This window comes from Papio anubis, chromosome 4 (assembly GCF_008728515.1).
Source record: "Papio anubis isolate 15944 chromosome 4, Panubis1.0, whole genome shotgun sequence".
Taxonomy (NCBI): Eukaryota; Metazoa; Chordata; class Mammalia; order Primates; family Cercopithecidae; genus Papio; species Papio anubis.
In genome coordinates, this window is record NC_044979.1 from 101,123,747 (window position 1) to 101,141,207 (window position 17,461).

The 17,461-nt window shown below is 38.2% G+C and overlaps 1 long non-coding RNA gene across 1 annotated transcript in view; it reads left to right on the forward strand.

The window, feature by feature from the left end:
• Window positions 1–17,461, forward strand: part of LOC103882920 — a 32,249-nt gene that overhangs the window by 2,053 nt on the left and 12,735 nt on the right. Inside the window, exon 2 of the long non-coding RNA XR_002520979.2 lies at window positions 2,120–2,174. This is a non-coding gene — a long non-coding RNA (uncharacterized LOC103882920). The remainder of the gene's footprint in view (window positions 1–2,119; window positions 2,175–17,461) is intronic.

Genomic DNA, 17,461 nt, shown 5'->3' on the forward strand with positions numbered 1-17,461 from the left:
AGTCTCAGCTGCTCGGGAGGGTGAGGCAGGAGAATGGCGTGAACACGGAAGGCGGAGCTTGCAGTGAGCCGAGATCGCGCCACTGCACTCCCTCGGCTCACTGCACTCCAGCCTGGGCCACAGAGTGAGACTCTGTCTCAAAATAAAATAAAAAATAAATAAAATAAATAAAACAAAATAAAACACAAAAATTGAACTCTTCCTTTTCTCCATCCTCTCACCCTAATCCATTCTTCTTTTTATAGTTTCATCCTCACTGATGTGAATTTTTTGTTGTTGTTTTGTTTTACTGTTTTTTGAGACAAAGTCTCACTCCATCACCCAGGCTGGAGTGCAGTGGTGCGATCTCGGTTCACTGCAGCCTCCACTTCCAGGGTTCAAGCAATTCTCCTGCCTCAGCCTCCCGGGTAGCTGGGATTACAGGGGCCCACTACCACACCCAGCTAATTTTTGTATTTTTAGTAGAGACGGGGTTTCATCGTGTTGGTCAGGCTGGTCTCGAACTTCTGACCTCAGGCAATCCACCCACCTCGGCCTCCCAAATTGCTGGGATTTCAGCCGTGAGCCACCAGGCGGCCTGATGTCACCTTTTCACCCAATCATTTCTGGAAGCTAAAAGCCATCCTATTTTCTTACATAAGTCTAGTGCCTTTTCCAATCTACTACCTTAATGCTCCCTAACTTCATGGCTGCCCCCACCCCTCCCTTTCCTCTCCGTTTGTACTGAATAATGGCACCGGTTTTTGGATCACCTATTTGTTTAATTACACAAGCGCCGGTTTTGACAGTGGGGATACAGCAGTGACTTCCAAGCCGAAACTAAGAATGAGTTGAAGTTAGCCAGGCAAATAGGGGTAACAGCATTCTTGATAGAGCAGATTTCAGCTAGGAGTGACTTTGCCTGGAAGGAGCCATTTGACAATGTCCATGACTAGACATTTTTGGTTGTTACAACTGGGGAAGGGAGTGGGGTTTGCTCCTGACATCTAGTGGGGAGAGGCCAAATATGCTCTAAACATCCAGCAATGCCCATGACAGTCCCCAACAACAAATATTTAGCTCCCAAGTATTAGTAGTGCTAAGCTTGAGAAACCTGTGATAGAGAAAGCTGCAGAGAGAATATGGTTTTTTTGAGAAACAGAGTTTTATTAGAATGGGAATGAAGGTTGGGAGATGTTAGTAGGGACCAGGGTGTGCAGAGCTACACCAGGGAGTTTGTACTCTCTCCCAAGGCCAATGGAAGTAACTGGAGATATTGGCTCCACTAGAAACTCTGTTCCAAGGGCCATTGAAAGCCCTTGGGGGGAAGCTATGGACCCTCACAAATACGTGGTGAATGAATACGCTCCATTCCAGGCCTTTTTGTCCAGACCTCTGTAAGTAAATACTGATATGCTATCAGCCTTTTGAAGTAAACCAGAAGTATAGTATTCACTTATTTCATAAACAAGCAGAGTAATTGAACTTGCATGACAAAGCACTATTCTGTACTTTTCATAAAGATTTTTACTTTTCATCATCCTGATGTGTCCAGAATCGGTTCCTTCCAGGTGGGTTCTCTGTCTGGCTGACTTCAAGAATGAAGCCACAGACCCTTGCTGTGAGCGCTAAAGTTCTTAAAGATGGTGTGTGCAGTGTTTGTTCCTTCAGATGTTCAGATGTCCAGAGTTTTTTCTTTCTGGTGGGTTCGTGGTCTCTCTGGCTTCAGGACTGAAGCTTCAGACCTTCCCGGTGTTAGTGGTGGCACAGAGGCAGAGGGAGCAGCAATAACAGTTATTGCACACAGCCTGCAAGGAAACAAGACCTGGTTGTTGACTCAAGAGTGGGTGGCCTGCTTTTATACCCTTATTTGACCCCACCCACATCCTGCTGATTGGTCCATTTATAGAGTGCTGATTGGTCCATTTTACAGAGTGCTGATTGGTCCATTTTGACAGAGTGCTGAGTGGTGCATTTACAAACCTTTAGCTAGACACAGAGCACTGATTGGTGCATTTACAATCCTTTAGCTGGACAGAAAAGTTATCCAAGTCCCCATCCAACGCAGAAGCCCAGCCAGTTTGCTGACAGCCCTATGTAATAAAGTATCTTTTTGTTTTTAAAATCCTTATTCTTTCAGATAAGAACACAGAAGCCCAGGGAAGATAAGTAACCTCCCAAACATCGCACAGCAGGTAAGTAATAAGGTCGAGAGTTTAATCCAGAGCTGCAAGATGGCAGAGTCCAAGTTCACAGCCATAAGCTATACTGTTGTTATGCTATTTTGTCATATTTTCAAAGAGTAACAAAAGTAAATGATCACCCATCTTTTATATGTTTCAAGGCTACTATTCACGTCTTTTATATATGTCAAGGTTACTATTCCAGTAGCCTTGAAAATAGAACATAGATTTAATGTACTTTCTTAGAAAACTTTGTTCTATGTGTATTCATTTTTTAAATAGTATAATCCAATAATAGTTGGAAAGAACTTGAAAGAAAAAACTCCACATACTTATGGTCATAACAAATAAGCATTGAATTAAAAAGTTAGGAATAAAATAATCAAATGAACCCAAGAAAAGCAGAAAAAATAAAAGCAGAAATGTATATATTAGAAAACAGAAACATTTATAGAAACTAAATAAATGCACGAGTTTGTTGTTTGAAAAATCAGAGAAATATATAAACTATTAGGTCATCTAATCGTTTTTTAAAAGGAAGACATAAAGCCATGTATTAGAAATGACAATGTAGAACTAACTGCAAAACCAGAGGAAAGTAAATGAACCAGCAAATACACCTATATGAAATTGTAGGAAAATATGAAGTAACAAAATGTATCTTTTTTTTTTTTTTGAGATGGAGTCTCACTCTGTAGCCCAGGCTGGAGTACAGTGGTGCTGTCTCGGCTCACTGCAAGCTCCACCTCCCTGGTTCACGCCATTCTCCTGCTTCAGCCTCCCGAGTAGCTGGGACTACAGGCGCTTGCCACCACGCCCAGCTAATTTTTCATATTTTTAGTAGAGACGGGGTTTCACTGTGTTAGTCAGGATGGTCTCGATCTCCTGACCTCGTGATCTGCCGGCCTTGGCCTCCCAAAGTGCTGGGATTACAGGCATGAGCCACCACACCTGGCCAATTAATACTCTTAGCTATCTTAAAAAATCCAATTATACTCTTAGCTATCTTAAAATGTATCATTTAAATTATTATTGACTATAGTCGCCGTATTGTGCTATCAAATACTAGGTCTTATTCTTTCTTTCTACTTTTTTGTACCCACTAACCATCCCCACATTCCCCTCCCCCTCCTGTACACCCTCCACCCCAGTTAGCCTTCCCAGCCTCTGGTAACCTTCCTTATACTCTCTAGCTCCATGAGTTTCATTGTTTTATTTTTAGCTCTCACAAGTAATTGAGAACATGTGAAATTTGTCTTCCTGAGCCTGGCTTATTTCACTTAACATAATGATCTCCACTTCCATCCATATTGTTGCAATTGACAGGATCTTATTCTTTTTTTATGGCTGAATAGTCCACAACTGTGTATAGGTACCACATTTTCTTTATCTGTTTGTCTGCTGATGGAACTTGGGTTGCTTCCAAATCTTGGCTATTGTGAATAGTGCTGCTGTAAACGTAGGAGTGCAGATATCTCTTTGATATACTGATTTCCTTTTTTGGGGGTATATACCAAGCAGTGGGATTGCTGGATCATATGGTAGCTCTATTTTTAGTTTTTTGAGGAACCTCCAAACTGCTCTCCGTGGTGGTGGTCTTAATTTACATTCCCACCAACAGCGTACGAGGTTTTCTCCACATCCTCGCAAGCATTTGTATAGCCTGTCTTTGGATAAAAGCCATTTTAACTGGAGTGAGATGATATGTCATTGTAGTTTTGATTTGCATTTCTCTGATGATCAATGATGTTGAACACCTTTTTATATGCCTGTTTCCCATTTGTATGTCTTCTCTGAGAAACGTCTACTCAAATATTTTGCCAATATTTTAATTGGCTTATTAGATTTTTTTTTTCCTATAGAGTTTGTTTGACCTCGTTTTATATTTTGGTTTTTAATCTCTTGTCAGATGGGTAGTCTGCAAGTATTTTAGTCTATTCTGTGGGCTGTCTATTCTCTTTATTGATTATTTTCTTTGCTGTGCAGAAGTTTTTCTTTCTTTCTTTCTTTTTTTAACTTGATGAGTTCCCATTTGTCCGTTTTTTCTTTGGTAGCCTACGCTTGTCTGGTATTACTCAAGAAACCTTTGTCCACTTCAATGTCCTGGAAAGTTTCCCCAATGTTTTCTTGTAGTAGTTTCATAGTTTCAGGTTTTAGATTTAAGTCTTTAGTCAACTTTGATTTGATTTTTGTATGTAGTGAGAGATAGGGGTCAAGTCTGATTCTTCTGCATATGGATAGCCAGTTTTCCCAGCACCATTTATTGAAGAGACTGTCTTTCCCCCATGTATATTCTTTTTAAAAATGAGTTTGCTGTAGATGTGTGGATTTGTTTCTGGGTTCTTTATTCTGTTCCATTGGTCTATGTGTCTGTTTTTATGCCAGTACCATGCTGTTTTGGTTACTAAAGCTCTGTAGTATAACTTGAAGTCAGGTCCTGTGATTCCTTCAGTTTTGTTCTTTTTTCTTCAGATAGCTTTGGCTATTCTGGGTCTTTTGCAGTTCTATATAAAACTTTAAGTTTTTTTTCTGTTTCTGTGAAGAATGTCATTGGTATTTTGATAGGGATGGCACTAAATTTGTAAATTGCTTTGGGTAGTATGGACATTATAGCAATATTCATTCTTCCAATCCATGAACATAGAATATCTTTCCATGATTGTCGTGTCCTCTTCAATTTCTTTCATCAGTGTTTTATAGTTTTCACTATAGAGATCTTTCACTTCTTTTGTTAAGTTAATTTTTAGGTATTTAACTTTATGTGTCGCTTTTGTAAACGAGATTACTTTCTTCATCTCATTTTCAGATTGTTTGCTGTTGGCATATAGAAATGCTACTGATTTTTGTATGTTGATATTGTATCCTGCAAGTTTGCTGAGCTTGTTTATCAGTTCTAACAGATTTTTTGTGTAGTCTTTAGGGTTTTCCAAATATAAGATTATATCATCTGCAAACAGGGATAATTTGATTTCTTTCTTTTCAGTTTGGATGTCCTTTATTTCCTTCTCTTGTGTGATTGCTCTAGCTAGGACTTTCAGTGCTGTGTTGAGTAACAGTGGTGAAAGTGGGCATCTTTGTCATGTTCTACACCTTAGAGGAAAGGCTTTCAGATTTTCCCCATTCAGTATGATACTAGCTGTGGGTCTGTTGTGTATAGCTTATATTACATTGAAGTATGTTCTCTCTATACCCAGTTTTTTGAGAATTTTTATTATGAAGGGATGTTGAATTTTATCAAATGCTTTTTCAGCTTCAATGGGGATGATCACATACTTTTTGTTCTCCATTTTGTTGATACGATGTATCACATTGATTAATTTGTGTATGTGGAATTATCCTTGCATCCCTGGGGTAAATCCCACGTGGTTATGATGCATGATTTTTTTAGTATGTTGTTGAATTTTGTTTGCAAGTATTTTGTTGAGGTTTTTTTCATCAATATTCATCAGGGATATTGGCCTGTAGTTTTGTGAGTTTTTTTTTTTTAAATGTGTATTTGTCTGATTTTGGTATCAGAGTAATATTGACTTTGTAGAATGAAGTTGGAAGTATTCGTTCCTCTATCCTTTGAAAGTTTGAATACGATTGGTATGAGTTTTTCTTTAAATGTTTGGTAGAATTAAACAGTGAAGCTGTCAGGTCCCAGGCATTTATTTGCTGGGACACTTTTTATTATGGCTTCAGTCTCATTACTTGCTATTAGTCTGTTCAGGTTTTGGATTTCTTCATGGCTTAATTTTGGTAGGTTGTACGTATCTAGGAATTTCATCCACTTCTTGTAGATTTTCCAATCTATTGGCATATAGTTGCTCATAGTAGCCAATAAAGATTCTTTGAGTTTCTGCAGTATTGATTGTAATGCCTCCTTTTCATCTCTGATTTTATTTATTTGGATCTTTTTGCTTTCTTTCTTAGTCTACCTAAAGCTTTGTCAATTGTGTTTATCTTTTCAAAAAACCAACTTTTTGTTTCATTGATGTTTTGTAATTCAATTTCATTTACTTCTGCTCTGATCTTGATTATCTCTTTTCTTCTAGTAATTTTGGGTTTGGTTTGCTCTTGCTCTTCTAGTTCTTTAAGATGAATCATTATTTATTTGAAGTTTTTCTTCGTTTTTGATGTAGGCACTCAAAGCTATAAACTTCCCTTTTAGTACTGCTTTCATTTTATCCCATAGGTTTTCATATGTTGTGTTTCCATTATCATTTGTTTCAAGACAGTTTTCAATCTCCTTCATTTCTTCATTGACTCACTGGTCATTCAGGAGCATATTTTCTAATTTCCATGTGTTTGTATAGTTTCCAAAATTTCTCTTGTTATTGATCCCAGTTTTATTCTATTGTGGTCAGAGAAGATGCTAGCTATTATTTCAGTTATTTTGAATGTTTTAAGACTTGTTTTGTGACCTAACATGGTCTATCCTTAAGAACGATCCATATGCTGCAGAGAAAAATGTGTATTCTGCAGCCATTGGATGAAATGCTCTGTAAATATCTATTAAGTCCATTTGGTCTATAGCGCAGATTAAGTCTGATGTCTCTTTATTGACTTCCTGTCTGGGAGATCCATCCAATGAGGAAAGTGGATGTCTAAGTCTCCAGCTATTATTGTATTGGGGTCTATCTCTGTCTTTAGCTCTAATAGTATTTGCTCTCTATATCTGGGTGCCCCAGTATTGGGTGCATATATATTTAGAGTTATTGTATCCTCTTGATGAATTGACTTCTTTATCATTATACATGACCTTCTTTGTCTCTTCTTACAATTTTTTCTTGAAATCTGTTTTGTCTGATGTAAGTATGGCTACTCCTGCTCTTTTTTGGTTTCCATTGGCATGGAATATCTATTTCCATATCTTTATTTTCAGTCTATGTTTGTCTTTATAGGTGAAGGGTATTTCTTATAGGCAACAGGTAATTGGGTCTTATTTATTTTTTATTTTTTATTTTTCACTCAGCCACTCTGTGTCTTTTGATAGGAGAGTTTAGTCTATTTACATTCAGTGTTATTATTGATAAATAAAGACTTACTGCTGTCATTTTGTTAGTTGTTTTCCGGTTGTTGTATGGTCTTCTCTTCCTTCTTTTTCTTCCTCCTCATCTTACTTTTAGTGAAGGTGATTATTTCTGGTGGTATGATTTAATTTTTTGCTGTTTATTTTTTGTGTATCTGCTGTATGTTTTTTGATTTGAGGTTACGATGAGGCTTGCAAATACTATATTATAATCCATTAATTTAAACTGATGACAACACATTGCAGAAACAAACAAATTTAAACTGATGACAACACATTGCAGAAACAAACAAATGAGCAAAAAGGAAACTAATAAAAACTTACAAAACTCTCCCACTTTTAATCTTTTTATTGTTTCTATTTATATCTTATTGTACTGTCTATATCTTTAAAGGTTGTTGTAGTTATTATTTTTGACTGGTTCATGTTTTAGTCTTTCTATCTAAATGTAGTTTACAAAGATTAATTACAGTGTCATAATATTCAGTGTTTTTCTGTGTCGTCAACTACTGCCAGAGAGTTTTGTACCTTGAGATGATTTCTTATTGCTCATTAATGCCGCTTCCTTCCTTCCTTCCTTCCTTCTTTCCTTCCTTCCTCACTTCCTCCCTCCCTCCCTCCCTCCCTCCCTGCCCCTCCCTTCCCCTCCCTTCCTTCGTTCCTTCCTTCCTTCCTTCCTTCCTTCCTTCGTTCCTTCCTTCCTTCCTTCCTTCCTTCCTCCTTTTCACTTTCTTTCTCCCTTTAGCATTTCTTTTAGGACACGTCTGGTGTTGATAAAATTCTTCAGCTGTTTTTTTTTTTTTGGCTGGGAAAGTCTTTATTTCTTCTTCATGTTTGAAGGATATTTTCACTGGATATAGTATGCTAGAATAAAAGTGTTTTCTTTCAGCACTTTAAATGTGGCATGCCACGCTCTCCTGGCCTGTAAGATTTCACTGAAAAGTCTGCTGCCAGATGCAATAGAGCTCCATTGTATGGTATTTGTTTCTTTTCTCTTGATGCTTTTAGGATACTTTCTTTATCCTTGATCTTTGGGATTTTGATTGTTAAATGCCTTGAGGTAGTTTTCTTTGGGTTACATCTGCTTGGTGTTCTATAACCTTTTTGTACTTGAACACTGATCTTTTCCTAGGTTTGAGAAGTTTTCTATTATTATCCCTTTGAATAAACTTTCCATCCCTATCTCTTTCTCAACCTCTTCTTTAAGGCCAGTAACTCTTGGATTTGCCCTTTTGAGGCTATTTTCTAGATCTTGTAGCTATGCTTCATTCTTTTTTATTCTTTTCTCTTTTGTCTCCTCTGACTGTGTATTTTCAAATGGCCTGTCTTCAAGATCACAGATTGTTTCTTCTCAATCAATTCTGCAATTAAGAGACTCTGATGCATTCTTCAGTATGTCCGTTGCATTTTTCAACTCCCAAATTTCTGTTCAATTCTTTCTAATTATTTTAATCTCTTTGTTAAATTTATTGATAGAATTCTGAGTTCCCTTTCTGTGTTGTCTTGAATTTTATTGAGTTTCCTCAAAACAGCTATTTTGAATTCTCTGTCTGAAAGGTTACATATCTCTGTTTCTCCAGGACTGGTCCTTGGTCCCCTATTTAGTTCATTTGGTGACGTCGTGGTCTTGATGCTTGTGGATATTTGTTGCTGTTTTGGCATTGAAGAAATAGGTATGTATTATAGTCTTCACAGTCTGGGCTTGTTTGTACCCATCCTTCTTGGGAAGCTTTTCCATGTATTTGAAGGGACTTGGGAGTTGTAGCTAAGTTGTATGTGTATTAGGGGGCACTCCAAGCCCAGTAATACTGTGGTTCTTGCAGACTCATAGAGGTACTCATAGAAGCCTTGGTGGTCTTGGATACAACCTGGAAGAATTATCTGGATTACCAGGCAGAGGTTCTTGTTCTCTTCCCTTACTTTCTCCCAAACAAACAGTCTCTCTTTCTGAGAGAACTGGGCTAAGAGTGGGGTGACACAAGCACCTCTTTGGACACAAGTCCCAGGCACCACCACTGGGACTGCACTAGGTCAGATCTGAAGCCAGCACAGTGCTGCGTCTCACCCAAGGCCCACCGTAACCACTAATTGGCTACCACCTATGCTCACTCAAGGTCCTAGGGCTCTACATTCAGCAGGTGGCAAAGCCAACCAGGCTTGTGTCCTTCCCTTCAGGGTGGTAAGTTCCTTCAGTTTCTGGGCAGGTCCAGAGATGCCATTTGTGAGCCAGGGACTATAGTCAAAAACCTTAGAAATCTACCTGATGCTCTAGTCTATTGTGGCTAAGCTGGCACTCAAGTCATGTGACAAAAATCCTTCCTACCCTTCCTTCCCTTTCCACGGCAGAGGAACCTCTCCCCATGGTCACCACCACCATATACCAATGGCAGTGGTATACTGTACTGTCAGGCTACTGCTGATGTTCACATAGGGCCCAAGTGCTCTTCAGTCAGCTTGTAGTGAATGCTGCCAGGCCTGGGACTCACCCTTCAGGGTGGTGGGCTCTCCTCCAGACCAGGACAGGTCCAGAAATGCCATCCAAGAGCCAAGGCCTGGAATCAGGGACGACAAGAGCCTGCTTGGTGCTCTACCCGACTGTGGCCAAGCTGGTACCTAAGGTACAAGACTAAGTCCTTTTTTACTTTTCCCTCTGCTTTATTCAAGCAGAAGGAGTCTCTTGCCATAGTCACCACAGCTGGGAATGTGCTTGGTCTCACCTGAAGCCAGCATGTCTCAGAGTCTCACATAAGGCCCTTGACATAGTACCTGGGTATTGCTGCTGGTTCTTCAACGCCCAAGGGCTTTTTAGTCAGCAGATGATGCATCATTCAGGACTGAGCCCTTCCCTTCAAGGCAATGGATTTCCTTCTGGCCTAGGGTGTATGTAGAAATGTTGTCTGGGTGCTAGGGCCTGGAATGGGGGCCTCATGATTTCCTAGTGCCCTATGCTACTGTGGCTGAGCTGATATCCAAGATGCAAGATGAAGTTCCCTTCACTGTCCTGTCTCCTGTCCTCAAGCAGAAGGGAGTCACTTTTGTTGCTGTGAACTGTGCTGCCTGGGGTTGCAGGAGGGGTGGTGCAAGCACTCCATTAGCCACCCCAGCTGGTGTCTCAGTAGGTCATGTGCCCCCCATATTCACTAGCTCTGAGCTCAGCACAGCACTAGGATTTGACTAGGAATTGCAGTCCTTATGGCCTAAATTGCCTTTCAAGTTTATTTGACACCCCAGAGCACTTTAGTTCACAGTGGAGAGGCTTGCCAAAACTCAGGTTCTGACCCCTGGGAGTGGCGATTCCCCTCTGCGAAAGGCTGGTCTACATGCTCCCTTCATGGGCAGACATCAGCTGAGTTTAGCCCAGTTTTGCTTTCTGCCGTGGCAGGGCAGCACTGAGTTCAATGCAGGCTCCCACAATCACTGTCCTCTCCCTTCACCTACTGCACAGATTATCCGCACTACACAGTCGCTGATGGGGGATGTGGGAAGGGTGACACTGGGGAGTCAAGACTGTCTTTCCTACCCTCCATAGTGCCTCTTTCAGTGATAGGAAGTTAAAACCACATGGTGTGATTGCTCACCTGATTTTTGGTTCTAATGAAGGTGCCTTTTTTGTATAGATTATTGTTAAATTGGTGTTCATGTGGGGTGGCAGGGGGAATGACTGGTGAAGGCTTCTATTCAGCCATCTTGCTCTACCCTCTCTCTGAGATTAATATTTAAATTGGTGGACTTTGAGGAAAGCAGATTACTTTCAATGTGGGTGAGTCTCATCCAATCAGATGAAGGCCTGCATAGAACACAAACACCAACCCCTGCCCAGGTAAGACAAAGAGGAGCTGGTGCCATTTCTTCTGAAACTGTTCCAAACAGTTGAAAAGGAGGTACTCCTCCCTAACTCATTTATGAGGCCAGCATCATCCTGATACCAAAACCTGGCAGAGACATACAAAAGAAGAGCCCTTCAGGCCTATATTCCTGGTGGACATCTATGCAAAAATCCTCAGTAAAATACTGGCAAACCGAATCCAGCAGTACATCAAAAAGCTTATGAACCATGATCAAGTCAGCTTCATCTCTGGGATGCAAGGCTGGTTCAACATACACAAATCAATAAACAGAATCCATCACATAAACAGAACTAGTGACAAAAACTACATGATTATCTCAATAGATGCAGAAAAAGCCTTGGATAAAATTCAACATCCCTTCATATTAAAAACTTTCAATAAACTAGGTATTCATGGAACGTATCTCAAAATAATGAGAGCTATTTGTGACAGACCCACAGCCAATATCATACTGAATGGGCAAAAGCTGGAAGTGTTCCCTTTGAAAACTGGTACAAGACAAGGATGCCCTCTGTCACCATATTCCCTTTGAAGCATTCCCTTTGAAAATCAGCACAAAACAAAGATTCCCTCTCTCATCCTATTCAACATAGTATTGGAAGTTCTGGCCAGGGCAGTCAGGCAAGAGAAATAAAGGGTATTCAAATGGGAAGAAAAGAAGTCAAATTCTCTCTATTTGCAGATGACATGATTGTATACGTAGAAAACCCCATCATCTCAGTCTAAAATCTCCTTAAGCTGATAAGCAACTTCAGTGAAGTCTCAGGATACAAAATCAATGTGCAAAAATCACAAGCATTCCTATACACCAATAATAGACGAGCAGAGAGCCAAATCGTGAATGAACTCACATTCATAATGCCTACAAAGAGAATAAAGTACCTAGGAACACAGCTAACAAGGGACGTAAACGACCTCTTCAAGGAGAGCTATAAAATAATACAAATAAGAGAGAACACAAACAAATGGAAAAACATTCCATGATCAGGGATAGGAAAAATCAATATCGTGAAAATGACCATACTTCCCAAAGTAATTTATAGATTAAATGGTATTCCCATCAAGCTACCATTGACATTCTTCACAGAATTAGGAAAAACTACTTTAAAATTCATGTGGAACCATAAAAGAGCCCGTATAGCCAAGTCAATCTTAAGCCAAAAGAACACAGCTGGAGGCATCATGCTACCTGACTTCAAACTATACTACAAGGTTATAGTAACCGAAACAGCATGGTACTGTTACCAAAACATATAGACCAATGGAAAAGAATAGAGACCTCAGAAATAAGACCACATGTCTACAAGTATCTGATCTTGGACAAATCTAGCCTAAAAAAGCAATGGGAAAAGGATTCCTTACTTAATAAATGGTGTTGGAAAACTGGCTAACCATATGCAGAAAACTGAAACTAGACCCCTTCCTTACACCTTATACAAAAATTAACTCAAGATGGATTAAAGACTTAAATGTAAAACTCCAAGCCACAAAAATCCTAGAAGAAAATCTAGGCCATACCATTCAGGACATAGGCATAGGCAAAGATTTTATTACAAAATCACCAAAAACAATTGCAACAAAAGCAAAAATTGACAAATGGGATATAATTAAACTAAAGAGATTTGCACATAAAAATAAACTATCATCAGAGTGAACAGGCAACCTACAGAATGGGAGAAAACTTTTGCAATCTACCCAACTAACAAAGTTCTAATATCCAGAATTTACAAGGAACTTAAACAAATTTACAAGAAAAAAACAACCCCATCAAAAAGTGGGCAAAGGACATGAACAGACATTTCTCAAAAGGAGACATTTATGCAGCCAACAAACGTATGCAAAAAAGCTCAACATTACTGATCATTAGAGAAATGCAAATCAAAAACACAATGAGATACCATCTCATACCAGTCAGAATGACGATTATTAAAAAGTCAAGAAATGACAGATGCTGGCAAGGCTGTGGAGAAATAGGTGGGAGTGTAAATTAGTTCAACCATTGTGGAAGACAGTGTGGCGATTCCTCAAAAATCTAGAACCAGAAATACCATTTGACTCAGCAATCCCATTACTGGATATATACCCAAAGGAATATAAATCACTCTATTATAAAGATACATGTACATGTATGTTTATTGCACACTATTCACAATAGCAAAGATATGGAACCAACCCAAATGCCCATCAATGATAGACTGGATAAAGAAAATGTGGTACATGTATGCCATGGAATACTATGCAGTCATAAAAAGGAATGAGATCATGTCCTTTGCAGGGACATGGATGAAGCTGGAAGCCATTATCCTCAGCAAAGTAACACAGAAACAGAAAATCAAACACCACATGTTCTCACTCATAAGTGGGAACTGAACAATGAGAATGCATGGACACAAGGAGGGGAACAACACACACTGAAGCCTGTTGGTGGGGAGCGAGGGGAGGGAGAGCATCAGGACAAATAGCCAGTGCATGAGGGGCTTAATGTCTAGGTGATAGGTTGATAGGTGCAGCAAACCACCATGGCACACATTTACTAATGTAACAAACCTGCACGTTCTGCACATGGTATTCTGGAACTTAAAGTGAAATTTAAAAAAAGAAATTATTTGCCATATGAAATCATTGCCAAGCTCACCTCTTTATAAATTATTTTTTCTCAAGGATCTTGGTTTAAGTTTTCACTACCTTTTTAGCTCTCGAATGTTTTTAAATACCTATTTTAAAAATGAATTCCTAAATATTTCTAGTTGTTGTTAGTGGGAGAGTTAATTTGAAACCAGCTATTCTGTAATTACCAGAAGCATAAATCTCTGATTACTAATCTTTGAAATATGTACAAATTTCTGACACCAACTGCTTATAAGAGGCTGGTGTAGAACAATCAGGGCTCTGTATCAAACTAGGTAAAGTTTTATGACCCAGGGTTTGGTGTATAAGTTCATCTAACTTTATTTATTTTCTATAAACTGGATAAACATTTGTGGATTTTTTTTTTTACCCACTGCTACAAAAAAGTGTTTATGATTCCTGTGTCTATTTTTCTAGTTCTTTTTTTAATCTTACAAAGACTTCTGGGAAGATGAATGGAGAAATTCTAACTTTATAATGCTATATGTAAATCAGAAGTCTGACCTCATTTTTATTTTAAATGGATCTCTCTGGCTACTGTGTGATATATTAATTCAAATAGCAAATGACTGGAATGAACCTAAGTGTACATGAATATGGGATGGTTAAATAAATTATGACAAATTCATTTAATAAAACATCATAGCAATTAAAAATAATTAGGTAGCTTTTTATGTAATGACATGGAACTATTCCAAGTATTATTGAGGGAAAAAAGCAAGGTGTAGAATAATGTGTGAGGTATTTGTGCTACCATTTGTGTGAAAAAAGATTTTGTATACATATTTTTATAAGTAGGTAGACTGTCTCTGGAATAAAATGCAAATCTAGTAAAGGCTGCCAGTTTTTAGAAAAGCTGTTTCTAGGGAATGAAACAAGGTTACCGGGGACAGGTCCAAGATGAACATTAACTTTTTAATGCATATTCTTTTGTATTTTTTGGGTGTTGTATTGTGGGCATGTTTTACCTATTCAAAATGTAAATAATGTTTTTATTTAAATAAAACATATATAAATATGTTATATATATAAATAAAACACTGCTCTCCAGTGATATAATTTTCATTTGGGGATATGGCTAACCTACCTATTTTTTCATTTGTTTGTTAAAATAAATATTTGATATAATTATAATTAGAGAATTTTATGTATTTTTTGATATATTTCATTTTGTTTTATAGTTTTCAAAATTATAACTTAAAACTTTTGCATGATGTTTAGTTCAGGTATAACAATTTATTTAGTCTTTCCCCAGTATTGATCATTTACATATTTACATATTTTCTTATAATATATAATATGATAATGAGCATCTTTTTGAAAGTATATACATTTGGTTCCTATAAATTGCTCTAATGCTTAATGGTTATTTGATAAGGTTGGATGTAAATAAAGCAAGCACTATGAGGAGTTGATAAAAGGTCAGAAATGATTATAGATGATCCCTTGAGATACTCATAATAAGCATGGCAATTTTCATTCATTCTAACATTTGTCAATATGGGTAAACCAAACAGAGTTGTTGCTCTTTAAATATAGGTACAGTAAAAATTGAACTCACAGGAAATAGTGCACTTAAAGAATCATTAATTATTACCTAATTGCTTGCACCACTGTGGCAGGGACAGAAAAGTACTCTGCGATGATGAAGTTGTCAATTACAGTTGATAATTAAGGGGCCAGGTGCATATTTAACTTAACAAGATAAATATCTGCCCAGATGTTGTTTGTCTGCTGCTTCATTACCAGGTAGGTTAGAAGACTTTCATAAACTAGAAAGACTATTAAATACACAACCTTGCTACATCAAGAAACCTTTAAGAAATCTGTTACTATAGCCAATATTCATTTAAGAAGGCTGTTTATCAGACTTGAGAGTTGAAGTAAGCATATCTATATAATACCATCTTTGCAGATTCTCAGTGAAATGGATTTTTCAAATATAAAACAGATAGAAAATACAATAGTATTGGGAACTAGAGAGGTTTCCTCCTCATGTTAGGAAGATAAGAGAATTTTATGCAAGATTTAAAATGCCAGATTAAATGAAGACAACAAAGAATCAATCTACATCTGGACCATTCCAAGGAACCCAGGATCCTTGGATGTAAGATATTAATATTCTGGCAAAATTATAGTAAGGTATCCTAAACTGAAGGGCAGAGGCTAGGAGAAAAGAATTGGCTGCAACAAAAAGGAAGCCGGATCATGTCACTGCTTGTATTAGTTTGCTAGGGCTGCCATAACAAATGTCACAGACTAGGTGGCTTAAAAATGATGGACATTTATTTTCACACCATTCTAGAGGCTGTAAGCCCAAGATCAAGGTGCCAGCAGGGTTGGTTTCTCCTGTGGCCTCTCTCTTTGGTTTGCATGTGATTGACTCTCCCAACAACCCTGTGTGGCCTTATCTCTGTGTGTGCAAATCTCATATCTCTTCCTCTTCTTGTAAGGACACCAGCCATATTGGATTAGAGTCCTACCCTTATGACCTCACTTACCCTTTACTAAGCCCTTATCTCCAAATGCAGTCATATTTAGTTCTTAACACATGAATTTGGGGGGAGATGACACAATTTAGTCTGCACCTTAAAACTCTCCAAAGTCCTTAAAATGGCCTGTAAGTTTCAGTGCATTCAATGCTGCCTCTCTAACATTTTCTCCAGAACATTTCACCCTTGTATACTTCACTCCATTCACATTGACTTTCTTCCTGTGTTTCTGACAGAGAGGTTGACATAGGGAGAGTCAACCATTTGCAAACCAAAGAGAGAAGCCACAGGAGAAATCAACCCTGCTGGCACCTTGATCTTGGGCTTCCAGCCTCCAGAATTGTGAAAAAATAAATGTCTGTGGTTTAAGCCACCCAGTCTGTGATAGTTTGTTTTGGCAGCCCTAGCAAACTAATATAAGCTGTGACACTCCCCCCACATCAGGGCCTTTGCAATGGCTATTCTCTGTCCTTGGGACATTTTGCTTTTAGATAGCCACAGAGCTAGCTCCCTCACTGCTGTAAGGTCCCTGTGCAATGAGATATTTGCCAGTGAATTTTTTTCTGGCCATCGCATGCAAAAATAGAATTTGCTGTCACTTTCTTTGCCTTCTCATGCAGCTTTATTATCTTTTTTCAGAGCACTTAATTATATATATATAAAGCATATATATACGCATATATATATATATGCTGGCTGCTTTCATGGGCTTGCGTTAAGTATCTGTGGGTTTTGCAGGCTCACGGTGCAAGCCGCAAGTGGATCTACCATTCTGGGGTCTGGAGGACGGTGGCCCTCTTCATGTGTGTGTGTGTATATATATATGTATATATAGACATATATACGTATATACATATGTTTGCTTATCAACTATGTGTTCCTAGTAGATTTAGAGAGTACCTTGTATGAATTCAGGGGCTTGGGCTTTGTCTGTTTCTGTTACTGTTACAGCAGCTGGAAATAGAACACATATCTTACAAAAGAAGGACAATTTGATTGACAGCAGATGTTAGCAGCAACAATAGAGGACAGTAGACAATGGAATAGTTCCAATTTGTTGATAGAAAATAATTGCCAACCTAGAAAATTGTGTTGTAAGACATTTTCAGGTATACCAAAATAGAGGTCATTTGCCTTCAAGAGGTATTCACTAAAGAAATTTTGGTTCAGGCAGAAGGAAAATGATCTGAATTGTCTTTGGTCTAAGATATAAGAAGAAAGATTTAAAAAATTAATAAAAATAAGTGTCTAAATCTAAACATTATTTAAATAAATAATAATGTCTAATTTATGGAGTTAAAAAAGACAGAATCAAAA